This window comes from Odontesthes bonariensis, chromosome 3, assembly GCF_027942865.1.
Source record: "Odontesthes bonariensis isolate fOdoBon6 chromosome 3, fOdoBon6.hap1, whole genome shotgun sequence".
Taxonomy (NCBI): domain Eukaryota; kingdom Metazoa; phylum Chordata; class Actinopteri; order Atheriniformes; family Atherinopsidae; genus Odontesthes; species Odontesthes bonariensis.
Genome location: NC_134508.1, coordinates 37780262 through 37801300, shown reverse-complemented (window position 1 = coordinate 37801300; position 21039 = coordinate 37780262). Strand labels below are relative to the sequence as shown.

Genomic DNA, 21039 nt, shown 5'->3' with positions numbered 1-21039 from the left:
ATTTTATCAGATGTAAGATCCATTTTTATTCTCACACGTGTTGAATGGCGTGTGTTCAGTGAGAGTGATTCAGCATCAGGCAGCAGATCGTCTCTCTCTACAGAGTCGTCTCTTCTCCAGTTTCCCACAGATCTCAGTGAGTTCTCTTTATCTCCCCCCAGTCCTCCACCTGTTCCCCTGAGATCTAACTATTGTCCTTTACTAGTATGACCACTGAACATGTGGCAGGACAGACTTCTATTCTCTCTTGCTCTGCGCTCTGATTGGTTAAGACTGTGGGAAACTTCAATGAGACCAAGACCCACGCATTCATATGGAGATGTGGGACTATAAGTAGGAGGGATGAAGCCAGCAGAGATCAGATTCTCTACAGAGACCTCTACAGCACAGAGATCCAACCATGGCACCTACAATCACTGCAGCAATGACCAACTCTCAGCAGCATCTGACTCTGAACCACAAGGTAAATATGAGATTCATGAAGAGTCGGTCAGCAATATTGATAGATTGTTTTTTATTGACACCAACACTACCCTGCTGAATATGTTTATTAATGACTTTGTTGTTGTTTCTGCAGCTCAGAAAGCCGCTGGTGGAGAAGTTACGCAGAGAGCGAATCAACAGCAGCATTGAGCAGCTCAAGTCTCTCTTGAGTCCAGAGATCTTCAAACAGCAGTCAGACTCCAAGCTGGAGAAAGCAGACATCCTGGAGATGACCGTTTGCATCCTCAGACGGCTGCAGCAGCAGCATCAAGCTGTGCACTCAGCAGCTGTTGATCAGGGCTACTCCAGCTGTGTCCAACAGATGAGTCACTTCCTGTCAAAGGAGGATGAGGAGACACAGTCCCAGAGAAGACTGCTGACCCACTTCAACAAGCTGCAGTCTTCTTCTGATAAGAACCGGAGAGAGGCTGACTTCTCTCCTCTGAGCTCCACAGTCCAGACCAGCATCACCAAAGAGAAGAGTCCAGACAACAGCGCCCCCTGGAGGCCCTGGTAGACACTCACAGACTGAAGTTACTACCAGAAAACCTGAGAAGACCACATTGGTCAAAGATAACATGACTGAATGTTTAACAGGTTTTCGTTGGACTAATGTTTCTGTTTGTACAGAAGACTTTATTTTGTTATTTTTGTTCACAACATGACGTTTCCTAAGGAAATGACAACAACTATATCTTTCAAGTTAAGAAAGAAAACATTTTGTCATGAGACTGACAAGTTATAACGACCATGTTGGTCAGAGATTATTGGAACTAATTTCTATGAAAGGTTAAGGACTCATTCATCTCTATGTACAGAGAGTTGGTTCATTTACTATGAATTCACAGTTTTTTGTAAGAACCAACTCCTGAAGAGGCATCAGACAATGAAAGAGCCTTCATTATCCTTGATGTGCAAGGAAATCAAAAGTAAAGAAAACAGGTGTTTAACTATGATTGTATGTAAACGTGTGAGCCACATGATGTGGTGATATATGATGATAGGAAGTTTGTTACTTCTTTGGTTTTTACATTTTGATCATTTAATTGTCCTTTGGCCGGACATTTTTCCTGAACTGTTGTTATTTTAATCTCTGATTCACTATTGATCTATTATCTGATCTAAATATCTTTCATTACTTTTATCTAAAAGTTAAGCTTATCAGCATGATTCTGGACTGAGTCTGGACTGTGAAGACAGTGAACTCTTATTTTGAAAGAAAATATTTTGAGTTCACTTATAATGACCCTGCTCACATCACTGTGTGATGATCTGAACATGATCTGTTCCAGGGTCAGTTTCTTTTCTTTCCCTTTGTTATAAAGTGCATATTGTGCTCATCTGAAAATGTTTAATGTAAAACAGAATGATGATTCATGTCATGATGTTTGTGTCTTTTGTAAAGACAAATCTTCCTCCACTCTCTTTGAGTAAAGTGTCTTGGAGATTTGACCAAGTTAATGTTGTGATGTATCATCACATGTTTGTGACTCCATTTGGAATTTTTAATGTTTTTACTGAGTTTGTTTGAAATAAACAACAACACAATCCAATCAGCTGCTTTTGTGTTTGAACATTTCTTCTTTAAACGCACAGCTATTCTGCAGTATGAAAGGACTGGTTCAGTCAGTGATTATTCTCTTTTATCTGACACTGATATTGTGCTCTGTCAACACTGCAAGGCTTCAATCTAAAACATGTCTCCCTTATTGTTAAATACTAAAATTAAACATGGCATAGTGTAACTTTAAAATGACACATTTATCAGCTAATCTGATGCATAATGGGATGCACCTATCACAGCATCACAAAGATAGATTTTTGGGAAACCATAGAAAAACTCACTCTCAGAGCCCCAGTGGGATAATAGATGCAGTCCTCAGTCCTGAGGATTTTTTATCTGCATTAGAATACTATGCTGCATTCAAAGCTGATAATGAAGGTGTATACAGTGGGAACTATTCATAGCAGTGACTTCACTAACTCAGTTAAAGGGCCTAAATGTAACATCTTCCCTGACTGAGATGATCACATGATCACACCCCCTAAAAGAAGAATGTGATGTTAAAAAAACCTGCTCCACCTAGTTTCCGTCATTCGAGAGGCTTGACAGTGTATCTAATGTGATGTATAATGAGGCACACTTCTATTGTGAAAGCAATGAAAAGGAGTGTGGGAAAGCAGAGGAAGCTCACTCTCAGAGCCGCTGTGGGACAATAGATCCAGACCTTTGACCTGAAGAGAAGCATGTTAACAGTGAGCCTAAAGATCACAGTGAAAAATCCAGACTTTGGTCAATTCCCAGATTTAAGCTCATATTTCAAATGATAGAAATCATGCTAAGTTTTTTTTTTCCTTACTGAAGGTTTTTCAGAAATATAAAATATAAAATGCAAACATATTATTCAATTCAATTCAATTCATTTTTATTTATATAGCACCAAATACAACAAATGTCATCTCAAGGCACTTAGATAGTAAGTGCAATTCAAGCCAATTGGAATTCAATTAATTAATAATAATCATAATTCATAAAATAATCCAATTCGTTCATATAGAGCCAATTCAAAAACAATTTCCTAGCTAAGAAAACCAACAGATTGCACTGAAAACTTTTTGTTTTTCGGTCCAATATCCCGGCCTGAGCGTGCCTGAGGCGACTGTGGAGAGAAATGACTCACTTTTAACAGGAAGAAACCTCTGGCAGAACCAGACTCAGGAAGGGTGGCCATCCGCCTCGACCAGCTGGGGTTTGAGAAGGCAGAAAGGGGGGGAGGGCCGCAGCGGCGGCAGCACTGTAACACCATTCAAAGGATATCTGTTGGAACAGGGAAACACGAGTTAATGACCACAATAATATCACATATACATAAAGAGAGTAAAGTGAGGAAAGGTGTGACAGATGAGGCCCCCCAGCAGTCTAGGCCTATAGCAGCTTAACTATGGGATGTTTCAGGATTACCTGAGCCATCCCTATTCAAGGTAAAAACAAGAAACTTGTGCTAACGAAAAAATAAATAATAAAATAAAGGACCAGACTCAGTGAGTAATTCATTAGGTGTCACATTAAGCTGGTTGGTATCATTGACACTTCGAGATTCCTGTTAAACTTCCTTGAAACTGAACAACTAAGAAAGAGAAAATGTTAAATAATGATGCAGCACAGGTAAGACTCCAACCAGGTATCACATATAGTCATAAAGCATAGAGTTTAATCTGTAGTTACACTATAAGTTTGTCCAAACGTTTCAGTGACAGCTTATTTTGGCTCGTTGTCATTACATACAGTTTTCTTTGATAAGGTGTAAACTGCAAAAACAAAGAAACTTGTAGCCTTTATGTATTAAAGTAATAATCTCAAAATATCCATCTGGCTGTAGAAACGTATCTCAATGACATTAAATGGACAGAGTGTGGGAATGCTTTTGAGATCAGAGTTTAGTCCTATCAGCACCATCAACCCCACCAGCAGTCGACTTTTCTCTACAGGGATTTGGCACGTGCCAAAAAGCAGCTGCCTCATCCTCCCTCCCTCACATATGCAGCTGGAGTTTAGAGTCAGTTTCTGGTTCAAACATACAGTTTGGATTGGATGGTCATATGTCACCTCATCAGAAGAACATTTCCAAACTATACAAATGTTTTTTCTTCATTTCATGTTTCTTTTTATCAGAATATGTTTATAAAATATCTAAAACTCATTCACAAATGATCCACTGAAGTCCAGTTTTGGTTCAATGACCATAGATATCTGGGAGCTATTGTGAGAAACTGGTTCCACCTTCTATGTAAGTATGTTAGTAACAGAACGAATGTGGGCCAAATATCTTTCATAAAAAATGTTTTAATTGGTATGAGAGTTGAAATCTAAAGTTTTCTGAATGAAAACTCAAATCAATGAGTTCAAAAGTTACTTTATTGTGGTTCAAATGACGCATTCTAGCAAAAATAAAATATTTTTAATAAGATAATAAGATCCATTATTTATCAATTCATGTCCTTTCTGACAGAGCTGGTGCTTTTTCATAAAATAAAAATGGGGTCTTGAGCCAAGTATACCTACTTTTCTTTTTTTTTGGGGGGGGGGGGCTTTTTATGCCTTTATTGTATAGGACAGTGGAGAGAGACAGGAATCAGGGGGCAGAGAGAGGGGGAATAACACACAGCAAAGGGCCGTCCAATCTGGGGTTTGAACCGGAGCCAGCTGCAGCGAGGACTACAGACTCTGTATAAGGGGTGTCTGTGGTACCCACTACGCCACAGACCACCCAAAGTTGACCTACTTTTACATAAAACCTTATTTTAAAGACTTACAAGGAGAAATCGTCTTCACACAAAACAAGTGAAAGAAACACATAACATAATGTGACCAAATATTAATGTGTGTGACACACGGTGGAAAACTGGAGCACTATTCTCTCTGTTCAATAACTGTTTACTTTAAAAAAGGTTTGCGTCACTTTACCGTCAAATTGTGTCATTTTACTTGGTACATTTAATTTAAACCTTGTATAGTCTGTATTGATCATCATGCTTGTTTAAAACCAATTTCTTAAACTGTCTGTTTGAAACAGGTCTCTCTGAGAACTAGACTCAGCGACTCAATGGTATTACCTGCATAAATAAAAGTCATTAAGTAAATAAATAAAAATGCAGAGTCAAAACGAGTCATCATAACGAGTTAGAATATTTTTTTGTGTGTGTAACAATATTTTTTAAAATTTACTCAGCTTGTCCTGTGGAACGTGAAACCTTTCAGTGATGTCATTAAGCCTTTTAAAGACGGGATCTCACTGCATTCATGTCTTCTGCAGTGAACATGTTGTATCTGCAATGTGCAATTTTGGTTTAGAAAACCTAAAAGGCGAGGAGTTTCTATATTTATTTCAAATGAATTGCCAATATTTTTCCAAACAATTGGATGTATAATAAAAGGATCAATAGCCAATAGTCTAATAGCAGCCTGAAATAGGGAGATAATAGTTAATTGAAGAAGTTGTATGACTGAACATTAAAATCTGACAAAAGAAGAGTTCTAATACCACTAAGACATATGGGGATATCTGACATGATTACAGTTGTAGAAAACATGTTCACTTCAAATAATCATCTGTTTATGATAAACTTTCAAAATATGGGCGACAGCCTGAATTCTTTTCACACATTTCCAAAAGAAATCTTGAGGAGCTTTTCTCTCAGAAATGAATAAAAACCATGAAAAAGATCAGGTTAACGGTCAGTGCATGTGCTTACTTAAGACAGAATCTGCCACACTCTCAATGGTAGAAAGAGTGTGAGAAAGTTCTGAAGAAGAGAGTCACAGTTCAAGTTCATTTGCATTTTAAAAAGCACCAGCACCCGACTATTGTCCAGAAGAGGCTGGCACACTTGATGAAACAGCTGCTTTAACCTCCCTTCTCACTTGAAGGGGCATGGGAAATTTGAGCCAACTTATCAAAGATATGCTTCATGTTGAGCAGATCTTTAAACCTCTGCACATCAATCCTGGAAAAGTTTTAAGTCCATCCATCCATCCATTTTCTATACCGCTGAATCCGTCGGTTGGGTTGCGGGGGGGCTGGGGCCTATCCCAGCGGTCAATGGGCGAGAGGCAGGGTACACCCTGGACAGGCCGCCAGTCCATCAGAAGTTTTAAGTCAGAAGACTGAATTTCAAATGTGTGATGGAGTTGTGAGCCTTTGTAATTTATCTCAGAATGAGATCCCTTATCCTCTCAATTAATTCCTCCAGTGTTTGAAACAAAGTGACGATTTTCAAACTTATCACAGAATCTAACTGTGTATCGATAACTTACCTAAAAACTGCAAACGTTGGGCACGTCCGTCAGTATGTTTCATAAAGGGGTTTAATTGATTGCACGGCACTCTGTATGAATGAAATCAATCAGATTCAGAGAACTTATAATCATTTTTGATGCCACATGATATCATGAGCAGCCTCAATTTGTGGCTGTTTGTAAATGAAAATTAAACTTAAAAAAATTTCTCTCTTTAAAGAGGCATGAAAGTATGATGTATAATTAGGCACACTTCTATTGTGAAAGCAATGAAAAGGAGTGTGGGAAAGCAGAGGAAGCTCACTCTCAGAGCCGCTGTGGGACAATAGATCCAGACCTTTGACCTGAAGAGAAGCATGTTAACAGTGAGCCTAAAGATCACAGTGAAAAATCCAGACTTTGGTTAATTCCTAGATTTAAGCTCATATTTCAAATGATAGAAATCATGTTAAGTTTTTTTCATTCCTGAAGGTTTTTCTGAAATATAAAATGTAAAATGCAAACATATTATTCATTAAGTGTCACATTAAGCTGGTTGATATCATTGACACTTCAAGATTCCTGTTAAACTTCCTTGAAACTGAACAACTAAGAAAGAGAAAATGTTAAATATTGATGCAGCAAAGCTAAAATTCCAACCAGGTATCACATATAGTCATAAAGCATAGAGTTTAATCTGTAGTTACACTATAAGTTTGTCCAAACGTTTCAGTGACAGCTTATTTTGGCTCGTTGTCATTACATACAGTTTTCTTTGATAAGGTGTAAACTGCAAAAACAAAGAAACTTGTAGCCTTTATGTATTAAAGTAATAATCTCAAAATATCCATCTGGCTGTAGAAATGTGTCTCAATTACATTTAATGGACAGAGTGTGGGAATGCTTTTGAGATCAGAGTTTAGTCCTATTAGCACCATCAACCCCACCAGCAGTCGACTTTTCTCTACAGGGATTTGGCACGTGCCAAAAAGCAGCTGCCTCATCCTCCCTCCCTCACATATGCAGCTGGAGTTTAGAGTCAGTTTCTGGTTCAAACATACAGTTTGGATTGGATGGTCATATGTCACCTCATCAGAAGAACATTTCCAAACTATACAAATGTGTTTTCTTCATTTCATGTTTCTTTTTATCAGAATATGTTTATAAAATATCAAAAACTCATTCACAAAAGATCCACTGAAGTCTAGTTTTGGTTCAATGACCGAATATATCTGGGAGCTATTGTGAGAAACTGGTTCCACCTTCTATGTAAGTATATTAGTAACAGAACGAATGTGGGCCAAATGTCTTTCATGTAAAATGTTTTAATTGGCATGAGAGTTGAAATCTAAAGTTTTTCGAAATGAAAACTCAAATTAATGAGTTCAAAAGGTACTTTATTTAAATTGTGGTTCAAATGACACATTCTAGATAAAATAAAATATAAGTCTTAACTCCTGCTTTTATACTGTTGATTTTATCAGATGTAAGATCCATTTTTATTCTCACACGTGTTGAATGGCGTGTGTTCAGTGAGAGTGATTCAGCATCAGGCAGCAGATCGTCTCTCTCTACAGAGTCGTCACTTCTCCAGTTTCCCACAGATCTCAGTGAGTTCTCTTTATCTCCCCCCAGTCCTCCACCTGTTCCCCTCAGATCTAACTATTGTCCTTTACTAGTATGACCACTGAACATGTGGCAGGACAGACTTCTATTCTCTCTTGCTCTGCGCTCTGATTGGTTAAAACTGTGGGAAACTTCAATGAGACCAAGACCCACGCATTCATATGCAGATGTGGGACTATAAGTAGGAGGGATGAAGCCAGCAGAGATCAGATTCTCTACAGAGACCTCTACAGCACAGAGATCCAACCATGGCACCTACAATCACTGCAGCAATGACCAACTCTCAGCAGCATCTGACTCTGAACCACAAGGTAAATATGAGATTCATGAAGAGTCGGTCAGCAATATTGATAGATTGTTTTTATTGACACCAACACTACCCTGCTGAATATGTTTATTAATGACTTTGTTGTTGTTTCTGCAGCTCAGAAAGCCGCTGGTGGAGAAGTTACGCAAGAGAGCGAATCAACAGCAGCATTGAGCAGCTCAAGTCTCTCCTGGGTCCAGAGTTCTTCAAACAGCAGTCAGACTCCAAGCTGGAGAAAGCAGACATCCTGGAGATGACCGTTTGCATCCTCAGACGACTGCAGCAGCAGCATCAAGCTGTGCACTCAGCAGCTGTTGATCAGGGCTACTCCAGCTGTGTCCAACAGATGAGTCACTTCCTGTCAAAGGAGGATGAGGAGACACAGTCCCAGAGAAGACTGCTGACCCACTTCAACAAGCTGCAGTCTTCTTCTGATAAGAACCGGAGAGAGGCTGACTTCTCTCCTCTGAGCTCCACAGTCCAGACCAGCATCACCAAAGAGAAGAGTCCAGACAACAGCGCCCCCTGGAGGCCGTGGTAGACACTCACAGACTGAAGTTACTACCAGAAAACCTGAGAAGACCATATTGGTCAAAGATAACATGACTGAATTTTTAAAAGGTTTTCGTTGGACTAATATTTCTGTTTGTACAGAAGACTTTATTTTGTGATTTTTGTTCACAACATGACGTTTCCTAAGGAAATGACAACAACTATATCTTTCAAGTTAAGAAAGAAAACATTTTGTCATGAGACTGACAAGTTATAACGACCATGTTGGTCAAAGATTATTGGAACTAATTTCTATGAAAAGTTAAGGACTCATTCATCTCTATGTACAGAGAGTTGGTTCATTTACTATGAATTCACAGTTTTGTGTAAGAACCAACTCCTGAAGAGGCATCAGACAATGAAAGAGCCTTCATTATCCTTGATGTGCAAGGAAATCAAAAGTAAAGAAAACAGGTGTTTTACTGTGATTGTATGTAAACGTGTGAGCCACATGATGTGGTGATATATGATGATAGGAAGTTTGTTACTTCTTTGGTTTTATCATTTTGATCATTTAATTGTCCTTTGGCTGGACATTTTTCCTGAACTGTTGTTATTTTAATCTCTGATTCACTATTGATCCATTATCTGATCTAAATATCTTTCATTACTTTTATCTAAAAGTTAAGCTTATCAGCATGATTCTGGACTGAGTCTGGACTGTGAAGGCAGTGAACTCTTATTTTGAAAGAAAATATTTTGAGTTGACTTATAATGACCCTGCTCACATCACTGTGTGATGATCTGAACATGATCTGTTCCAGGGTCAGTTTCTTTTCTTTCCCTTTGTTATAAAGTGCAGATTGTACTCATTTGAAAATGTTTAATGTAAAACAGAATGATGATTCATGTCATGATGTTTGTGTCTTTTGTAAAGACGAATCTTCCTCCACTCTCTTTGAGTAAAGTGTCTTGGAGATTTGACCAAGTTAATGTTGTGATGTATCATCACATGTTTGTGACTCCATTTGGAGTTTTTATTGTTTTTACTGAGTTTGTTTGAAATAAACAACAACACAATCCAATCAGCTGCTCTTGTGTTTGAACGTTTCTTCTTTAAACGCACAGCTATTCTGCAGTATGAAAGGACTGGTTCAGTCAGTGATTATTCTCTTTTATCTGACACTGATATTGTGCTCTGTCAACACTGCAAGGCTTCAATCTAAAACATGTCTCCCTTATTGTTAAATACTAAAATTAAACATGGCATAGTGTAACTTTAAAATGACACATTTATCAGCTAATCTGATGCATAATGGGATGCACCTATCACAGCATCACAAAGATAGATTTTTGGGAAACCATAGAAAAACTCACTCTCAGAGCCCCAGTGGGATAATAGATGCAGTCCTCAGTCCTGAGGATTTTTTATCTGCATTAGAATACTATGCTGCATTCAAAGCTGATAATGAAGGTGTATACAGTGGGAACTATTCATAGCAGTGACTTCACTAACTCAGTTAAAGGGCCTAAATGTAACATCTTCCCTGACTGAGATGATCACATGATCACACCCCCTAAAAGAAGAATGTGATGTTAAAAAAACCTGCTCCACCTAGTTTCCGTCATTCGAGAGGCTTGACAGTGTATCTAATGTGATGTATAATGAGGCACACTTCTATTGTGAAAGCAATGAAAAGGAGTGTGGGAAAGCAGAGGAAGCTCACTCTCAGAGCCGCTGTGGGACAATAGATCCAGACCTTTGACCTGAAGAGAAGCATGTTAACAGTGAGCCTAAAGATCACAGTGAAAAATCCAGACTTTGGTCAATTCCCAGATTTAAGCTCATATTTCAAATGATAGAAATCATGCTAAGTTTTTTTTTTCCTTACTGAAGGTTTTTCAGAAATATAAAATATAAAATGCAAACATATTATTCAATTCAATTCAATTCATTTTTATTTATATAGCACCAAATACAACAAATGTCATCTCAAGGCACTTAGATAGTAAGTGCAATTCAAGCCAATTGGAATTCAATTAATTAATAATAATCATAATTCATAAAATAATCCAATTCGTTCATATAGAGCCAATTCAAAAACAATTTCCTAGCTAAGAAAACCAACAGATTGCACTGAAAACTTTTTGTTTTTCGGTCCAATATCCCGGCCTGAGCGTGCCTGAGGCGACTGTGGAGAGAAATGACTCACTTTTAACAGGAAGAAACCTCTGGCAGAACCAGACTCAGGAAGGGTGGCCATCCGCCTCGACCAGCTGGGGTTTGAGAAGGCAGAAAGGGGGGGAGGGCCGCAGCGGCGGCAGCACTGTAACACCATTCAAAGGATATCTGTTGGAACAGGGAAACACGAGTTAATGACCACAATAATATCACATATACATAAAGAGAGTAAAGTGAGGAAAGGTGTGACAGATGAGGCCCCCCAGCAGTCTAGGCCTATAGCAGCTTAACTATGGGATGTTTCAGGATTACCTGAGCCATCCCTATTCAAGGTAAAAACAAGAAACTTGTGCTAACGAAAAAATAAATAATAAAATAAAGGACCAGACTCAGTGAGTAATTCATTAGGTGTCACATTAAGCTGGTTGGTATCATTGACACTTCGAGATTCCTGTTAAACTTCCTTGAAACTGAACAACTAAGAAAGAGAAAATGTTAAATAATGATGCAGCACAGGTAAGACTCCAACCAGGTATCACATATAGTCATAAAGCATAGAGTTTAATCTGTAGTTACACTATAAGTTTGTCCAAACGTTTCAGTGACAGCTTATTTTGGCTCGTTGTCATTACATACAGTTTTCTTTGATAAGGTGTAAACTGCAAAAACAAAGAAACTTGTAGCCTTTATGTATTAAAGTAATAATCTCAAAATATCCATCTGGCTGTAGAAACGTATCTCAATGACATTAAATGGACAGAGTGTGGGAATGCTTTTGAGATCAGAGTTTAGTCCTATCAGCACCATCAACCCCACCAGCAGTCGACTTTTCTCTACAGGGATTTGGCACGTGCCAAAAAGCAGCTGCCTCATCCTCCCTCCCTCACATATGCAGCTGGAGTTTAGAGTCAGTTTCTGGTTCAAACATACAGTTTGGATTGGATGGTCAAAATGTCACCTCATCAGAAGAACATTTCCAAACTATACAAATGTTTTTTCTTCATTTCATGTTTCTTTTTATCAGAATATGTTTATAAAATATCTAAAACTCATTCACAAATGATCCACTGAATTCCAGTTTTGGTTCAATGACCAGAGATATCTGGGAGCTATTGTGAGAAACTGGTTCCACCTTCTATGTAAGTATGTTAGTAACAGAACGAATGTGGGCCAAATATCTTTCATAAAAAATGTTTTAATTGGTATGAGAGTTGAAATCTAAAGTTTTCTGAATGAAAACTCAAATCAATGAGTTCAAAAGTTACTTTATTGTGGTTCAAATGACGCATTCTAGCAAAAATAAAATATTTTTAATAAGATAATAAGATCCATTATTTATCAATTCATGTCCTTTCTGACAGAGCTGGTGCTTTTTCATAAAATAAAAATGGGGTCTTGAGCCAAGTATACCTACTTTTCTTTTTTTTTTTGGGGGGGGGGGCTTTTTATGCCTTTATTGTATAGGACAGTGGAGAGAGACAGGAAGCAGGGGGCAGAGAGAGGGGGAATAACACACAGCAAAGGGCCGTCCGATCTGGGGTTTGAACCGGAGCCAGCTGCAGCGAGGACTACAGACTCTGTATAAGGGGTGTCTGTGGTACTATGCTGCATTCAAAGCGGATAATGAAGGTGTATACAGTGGGAACTATCCATAGTAGTGACTTGACTAACTCAGTTAAAGGGCCTAAATGTAACATCTTCACTGACTGAAATGATCACATGATCACACCTCCTAAAAGAATAATATGATGTTAAAAAAACCTGCTCCACCTAGTTTCCGTCATTCGAGAGGCTTGACAGTGTATCTAATGTGATGTATAATGAGGCACACTTCTATTGTGAAAGCAATGAAAAGGATTGTGGGAAAGCAGAGGAAGCTCACTCTCAGAGCCGCTGTGGGACAATAGATCCAGACCTTTGACCTGAAGAGAAGCATGTTAACAGTGAGGCTGATCTCCAAAATGGAAACTTCCGTCAAGTTCCTTTTTTCCAGGACAGAAAACATATTAAGTTTGTAATTTTTTTCTATTTGTTAAAGCTGTACCTTTACAAAGGCATTATTTCCATATCATAACAGAATATAGCTCTTCTGAAAATATACTTGTTTAAACAAAAATTCACTTTTATGTAATTCATGGTAGTTTGTGTCCATGTTTTCAATTCAGATGTTAACTGTTTCACAGTTTATTTTAGATTATTCATACTTTAATATTCCATTCATTCATCCTATTGTTATTTCATTCACTTCTCTTTTTATTTTGGTTCATGAAAAGCACATTGAAACTTGAAATTATGAATAAGAACTATTAACTTTTATTTGGTGACATATCTGTCAGTGAGGTCAAATGAAAAAAATATAGAAACATTTTTTTGATTTTCAAATTTTACTGTTTAAGTTGGTGATCGTCAATGACATGTTCTGGGATTACAGTATTGGAAAAGTACTGGACAACGTTGCAGGTCAGTGTTCTGCTGATAGAACATGACTGTAATCGGTTATTATACTTAGACCTTTGATGATAAAAATGAGAAATTAACAATGAAAATCTATCAAGCATTTAATCTAAATGGATGAATCCCTGTTTCTGTTGTCCACAACTTGTCCATCTATTTTTTTCAAATTAGAATTTGTTTTGCTGTAAAATGCAAAACAAACTCATTCAATGTGTCAAAATAATAATCCTCAAAATATCAATTTGGATTGAAGCGCAAGCCTTTATGTCATTTATTGGACAGTGAAAGCTCTGGAGAGCAGAACTGAGGATGATTAGCCCCTTCAACCCCACCAGCAGTCAACCATTCTCCAAAGGGATTTGGCACGTGTCAAAAAGCAGCTGCTTCACTCTCCCACCCTTAGCTTAAACTTAACCATGCTCTATTCCATGCTTTGAGTGTCTTGTCGATATTTACATAGTTTTGATGGTAATTAAGAGCTACAAAAAAAAGTCACTTGTACTCGTACCTTTCCCCTAATTTGGTTGGTGAAGTGTAAATTGTAACGTGACTGCTCTTCAACTCAGGAATTATGAGTAAAAAATCTTGGATGTGCAACCAGTTTTCTATTTTAATGTTTAGTGTCATCAGCATCCTGTAGAAGCATTCTTTATTGCTTCTTACAAATTCCATGAAGCTTTGCTACATCTTTTAATATTTCTGTAATTCAATGATAAAAATCAGAATTTATACCTACAATTTTGGTGATGAAGAAATGTGAAACTCTTCTCATCATCTGTGTTTTGGATGCATTTTTTAAAGGTTTTACACTCTCTTGAGGTGTGTAATGCATTTAAAAAAATGTTCATGCAATGAGAGCAGATGAAAACAGCAATTGTTATTAAATTGTGATGTAGCAATATCACAAAACTTAGCAGATGAAAAGTAATCTGTTTCTACAGAATTAACTCAGGTAATACTTACCAATATAAAGGAATAATCCAAATGTAAACAGCGGTGACAAACTCCTGAAAATCTTTCTTCATTTTTCTCTTATTCATCCACCTGCTGATGACACAACTCAAAGTGATAAAAGTTGGTGATGGATATGTTTTCATAGCATCTTAACTTGAGCACTGAAGATAAACAAATTGCTTAATCACCACGTTAGAGCTGTCCTCAGTTCCAGGTGGTGAAATACCAAAACCTTTGGGGGAACTATTCTATTAAAATATGCTGGGCAAGGAGACACACATCTATTGATTTTCTCTTGTGAAAGCAGTGAAAGAACAGAGTGTGGGAAACCAGAGGAAACTCACTCACAGAGCCCCTGCAGGACAATAGATGCTGACCTCTGTCATGAAGAAACGCAAGGTAAGAAAAACTGAAGTGAAACTAGAGTTAGTCCTAACTCAACTACATTTATCCTGTATAGAAGACATGTCTTCAGATTCGGAAAAACTAATATTTAGGTACGTGACATGACAAGATAAATTAAATGAAAAAAGAAAATTCGAGTTTAAAACTATAATATTATGAAAATGAAAAAACAGTGAAAGAAACCAAAATAATGTTCACCATGAATGCACAGGGAGTGCACAGTGATGATTGTAAACAGTGAAGAAATATTTTGCCATTTTGTTAATCTCGGCATGTTTGATGATATTTAAAATGTAAGGTAAAGGATTGACGTTCAACTCTTTGAGGATCTATCGAAAAAAACTGTGAAATGAAAAAATTAACTCCTGTTTTGATATGACAGGCATACAAAGTCAGTAGGAAGAGTGTAAATGTTCTGGATAACTGAGTTTCATGAGCATCTTTAACAACCACAGCAGGAGACATTTGTCTGGTGGGATTTGGCACACTTCACAACCAGCAGTGTCAGCACCTTTATGAAGCGGGAATGTTGAATGGGTTGATGGCATCAATCTATAAGTTCCCTCCAGCCAAAAGTTTGAATGAAATCTGTGAGGCAGCCAGTCATGTAGTTTCCCTCCAGATGGTTGGTATTGTCAGGCTCTGTCACAGCACACAACCAGCACCAGTCATAAAGGCTCCTTTCAAAGTCCATTCAAAGTACAGACCACATCGTTCAAAGACTAAGGGTGGGAAACTGAGAGAAACATTCTGCTCCCACTAAACTATTAAACACAAGGCAGAGGACACACCTACCACATCTGGACATAAGGACCGCCTCAGTTTTCAAGTAAACATACAGATGTTCTCCAATGATTTGCAAACTGTTAAAACACAAGATGGAATTCATATATGATAGAGAGCAGTTAAAACACCCATCAGAGTACAAAACACTGTCACTGATTGCAGCCACAAAGTTCTGGATGAGTGTTTTATTCAGACAACGTTCTCTTTAAAACAAATTTATACAAATCGTATGTGGTTTAAAATAAGTGATGGAATGATGTGAGAAGGCTCAGTGAACGTATTCAATCTTCGCATCAGGCAGCAAATCTGCTCTTTGTAAAGAGTCACGTGGTTCTCAGTTTCCCACAGATCTCAGTGAGTCTCCATCTCCCCCCAGTCCTCCACCTGTTCCCCTGAGATCTAACTATCGTCCCCTACTAGTATGACCACTGAACATGTGTCACGACAGACTTCTATTCTCTATTTCCCTGCACTCTGATTGGTCAAAACTGTGAGAAACCTGAACGAGACCAAGACCCACGCATTCATATGGAGATGTGGGACTATAAGTAGGAGGGATGAAGCCAGCAGAGATCAGATTCTCTACAGAGACCTCTACAGCACAGAGATCCAACCATGGCACCTACAATCACTGCAGCAATGACCAACTCTCAGCAGCATCTGACTCTGAACCACAAGGTAAATATGAGATTCATGAAGAGTCAGTCAGCAATATTGATAGATTGTTTTTTATTGACACCAACACTACCCTGCTGAATATGTTTATTAATGACTTTGTTGTTGTTTCTGCAGCTCAGAAAGCCGCTGGTGGAGAAGTTACGCAGAGAGCGAATCAACAGCAGCATTGAGCATCTCAAGTCTCTCCTGGGTTCAGAGTTCTTCAAACAGCAGTCAGACTCCAAGCTGGAGAAAGCAGACATCCTGGAGATGACCGTTTGCTTCCTGAGACGGCTGCAGCAGCAGCATCAAGCTGTGGACTCAGCAGCTGTTGATCAGGGCTACTCCAGCTGTGTCCAACAGATGAGTCACTTCCTGTCAAAGGAGGATGAGGAGACACAGTCCCAGAGAAGACTGCTGACCCACTTCAACAAGCTGCAGTCTTCTTCTGATAAGAACCGGAGAGAGGCTGACTTCTCTCCTCTGAGCTCCACAGTCCAGACCAGCATCACCAAAGAGAAGAGTCCAGACAACAGCGCCCCCTGGAGGCCGTGGTAGACACTCACAGACTGAAGTTACTACCAGAAAACCTGAGAAGACCATATTGGTCAAAGATAACATGACTGAATTTTTAACAGGTTTTCGTTGGACTAATGTTTCTGTTTGTACAGAAGACTTTATTTTGTGATTTTTGTTCACAACATGACGTTTCCTAAGGAAATGACAACAACTATATTTTTCAAGTTAAGAAAGAAAACATTTTGTCATGGGACTGACAAGTTATAACGACCATGTTGGTCAGAGATTATTGGAACTAATTTCTATGAAAGGTTAAGGACTCATTCATCTCTATGTACAGAGAGTTGGTTCATTTACTATGAATTCACAGTTTTGTGAACTGAATTATTCTAATTTTAAGGACTTATCTTCTCTATGTTCAGAAAATTCTATTTTATATACTCTGCCTTTTATACGTGAAAAAAACATTTCCTATGGAAATAGTCAATACTGACTTTCATTTTAAGAAATAACATTCATCAAATTGGTGTAGAAATGTGATTAAAAGTAAAGCAAACAAAGTTTTGTTGTTATTGTTTGTAAAATGGTAAATCACTTTCTGATGATACATGATGGAAGGGAATGTGTTACTTCTTAATAACTTAGTATTTATCTGTTATCAGATCAGGTAAAAATAAGCCTTTGTCTAAAGGAGAGCTTATCAGCATGACTCTGTCTGCAAAGAGAATGAATTCTTATTTTCAATGAAAATATTATAAACCTGCTCACATCCCTTTGTGATGATCTCAACATGATCTGTTCCAGGGTCAGTTTTTTCTTATGATTTTTATAAAGTGCAGATTGTACTCTTTTGGAAATGTTTTATGAAAAACAGAATGATGATTCATGTTATACTGTGTGATGTATTATCACATGTTTGTGACTCCTTTTGGTGTTTTTATAGATTTGACTGAGATTGTTTGAAATAAACAAAAATTTTGCACCATCAGCTGCATTTGTGTTTGTGTGTTTCTTCTCGTAATGCACAGATATACCATGTTTTCCTCTCTGATACTTATAACAAAAATATACTACATCATTCAAAACTTAAAAATGAGTTTCAAGTCATTTGAAACTGATTGAAACTAATTTTGATAAACTAGCAAAGCTCGTCACATGCATTCCGTAATGCAGTGGTTTGTAAAGAAGCATAAAGGCATGTCGTGCAACTACATGAGGATGTCTGTATTCATTTTTTTAGAATATAAGACGATTCAGTCTGACATGTTGGGATTTGGAAACTTTATAAGTTGTCATGTCTTTTAAAAAGGCCACACATTTCTTGTGTGATGTATATAGAGAATTGGTCCTATAGTAAAAGCAGTATAGGGCAGATTGTGGAAAACCAGAGAAGACTTACTCTCAGAGCACCAGTGGGACTATCAATGCTGACCTCTGTCCTGAACAAACATTATATAAGGTAACAGCCCAATAACTATATCTATACATGTCAGAAATCAGTCTTGCAAATCTATTCTTCAGTTTAAATGATTAACAAGTTAAAATGATTGCAGTCACATTGCCAAATGATCAAGAGTATTTTCTCTCTACAGTTTTCTTAAAGAAGATTTTTGAATGGTCTCTTGTGGAGGAGCTCTAAAAGATCACTAAAGTTTCAAATCAAGGAAGAAAACTTGCATACTTTACCAACTCAACATTACCTTTTATTTATCATACTAAATACCCCCAGACCTCAGTAAAGAATGTTGTGAAAAGACCCATCTCTCAACTCAAGTGATCTTGAATAAGTAATGCTGTTCCACATGTCTGTGTAGTGGTGTGAGGTAATCACAGTACTGTCCATGAGAATGTCTTTCAATAACTGGAAATCAGATTTCAGATGTGAATAGACTTTAACCCAGTTAAAACACTGTGCTTGAACACATCACAAACCCCAATCCTGTCTATCTACAACATAATTTACAACGATGACATGTTCAGTGAATGAGAACATTGGCCTTCTTGTTTACATAAAACACAAACTATTACTCTTATGTATAATGGTAATTAAAAAGGTCCATAAAGCTCCTTCAAACATAGCATTGTCATGATCGCACTATTCAAATGTGTTGGGATTTAAGTGTGCAAATGAAAGGTCCCATTAACTTATGTTGAGTTGACAATCAGTGGGGTTACATGGCACTGAAAGAATTAATTAATGGCTAAATTACAATGAGACTGAGTTATATAGTTCATGTACACACCTTAGTTTGACTAAAAATTGGACTGGAACGGGTTACTCGCAGACGGATTAAGACCCCGAGATAACTCGGTTGATAGTCGCACTAAACGTGCTTGTAGACGATGAAGCATTCGCATGCTCGAGATTTTTTCCCCAGAGTCGCTACCTGGAAGTCGAAGGAGACGATATTACTGTTGTTGTCGCCGCTGTCGGAAAGAAACAAACAACGCGATGGAGAATGCGCCGTTGTGCATCACGTTTGCGCAATAAGCAGCTCATCACAGACAAAATGTAGAGGGACATAGCACCATCTTGCTCTTCGCTCGCCATCTTTCTCGAATGCCTGAGTTTGTTGTTGTTGGTGGTGAAGAGGTCAACTGTGCCAATGATTCCATTTATTCACCACCATATATACTTGGATAATTGCCCTTGCCCAAATAAGGAGCATAATCCAACTATAGCTATAATCGAATTAATCTCATCATGTAGACCCACTGACTGTTACTCTTATTCAGACTATCTTTGAACAGTGCTCCAGATGTCTGCAGTTTTAAGGGATTTAGTAATTATCTGCATGTGTCCAAACTAATTTTTCTTTCTTAGAATATAAAATGCAATATGAAAAATCTAATTCAATTTATGGTCACGGTAACACTTTAGTTGCCAACTTTAGAAATCTGCCAAACTTTCAATAATGAAAAGAGTGTGGGAAAGCTCTGCGAAGGAGAGTCAAAGTTCACATTAATTTGCATTTTTAACAACAGCAGCAACCAACTATTGTGCAGACGAAGTTGGCACACTTCACAAAACAGCTGTCTTAACCTCTCTTGAAATCAAAGACACCGTTTGAATAACCTAATGACAAAAAAAAAGATTCTCGCTGATTGAAAATGTAGATTTCCCACAACTGTAAACTGAAGAGGAAGCCAGTTGAGTATTGTTGTTCACAAATGGTTTTGTTAGATTATATTTTTAGGTATTATCAAATTTGTAAGGCAGCCAATCGTGTAGTTTCCCTCCAGATGGTTGATGACGTCAGTCTCTGTGTCTGTTAGATCGTAAGACCGGCGGCTGTTACAAAAGCTCCCCTCAAAGTCCTTTTGTGGTGCATTGACCACATCATTCAGAAACTGAGTGTGGGAAACTGAGAGCAACTTTCTACTCACACCAACAACAATTAACAAGACAGAGAACACACCTGCTACATCCTGGCATCAGCAAAACATTCTGAGTTGAAATCATTACTGCATAATTCAAGAAAATATCAGTGACTTCTGTTTCTATGTCCTGCAGCTTTAAGAAGGTGACAAAACCTTACATTTGAAAATGAAAGCAAAGAAGTGATTTTCCACAAACACTGTAATGATCAAAATTACCTCGTAATACTGGACAGAAGATATTTAAAGTTGAAACATTTGTTTTAAATTTGCATTGCACTTCATCTACTTATAATGGGATGATTTTTGGGTTTAACCCACGACACTTAAAGCTTAATTTGAAAAAGCCTTCGAAATCCTGAATGTTTTTTTTTTTTTATCTTAAAACTGTTTGATAAAACCGTTTATTTTTCTCAGCTTCTGAAACAACTAAAGACTATAAAAAACCATCTGGGCAGTTTAGTCTTCAGCTTTTATTGTAAATGATTAACTTTACCCTAATGTTTATCAATAATTCAAAATATCCCTTTATATTTATACATATAATGCAAACTGTGCAAACTGATTTATATGGAGCTCTGCGAGTCTTGTTATATCTCCCCCAAGTCCTGCAGTTGTTCCCCTGAGGCCTAACTATTGTCATCTACTAATATGACTACTGAGCATGAGGCAGGACAGATTTCTATATCCTTTTGTGTGGCTCTGTGATTGGTCGAGATTGTGAGAAACTACAAACACAATGAGACTCACGCATTCCTATAGACATGTGGATCCTTGGAGGGATGCAGCCAGCACAGATGGACAAATGTTCTATGGAGGACTGAATAATGATTCTTCTCATTGCATTTGCATATTCTGAAAAACCTATTTTGAGTCTGTAAGATGGTACCAATTTACTTTTGTGATAAATCATTACAATTATCGTTCTCAAGTATAGGCTTTTAAAAAAGCTTAAAGGATAAGACCGGTTTTTTGACATTGGGCCCTTGATTTCACATTATAGCATGATGTTCTACTCAC

General features: G+C 37.7%; 3 pseudogenes; all 3 read left to right on the top strand.

The window, feature by feature from the left end:
• The first annotated feature begins 342 nt into the window (after window positions 1–342).
• LOC142377921 (transcription factor HES-5-like) lies at window positions 343–1359 on the top strand (annotated as a pseudogene).
• A 6716-nt stretch (window positions 1360–8075) lies between these two features.
• Window positions 8076–9772, top strand: LOC142377920 (transcription factor HES-5-like; annotated as a pseudogene).
• A 6250-nt stretch (window positions 9773–16022) lies between these two features.
• Window positions 16023–16859, top strand: LOC142377918 (transcription factor HES-5-like; annotated as a pseudogene).
• Window positions 16860–21039: the final 4180 nt, after the last annotated feature.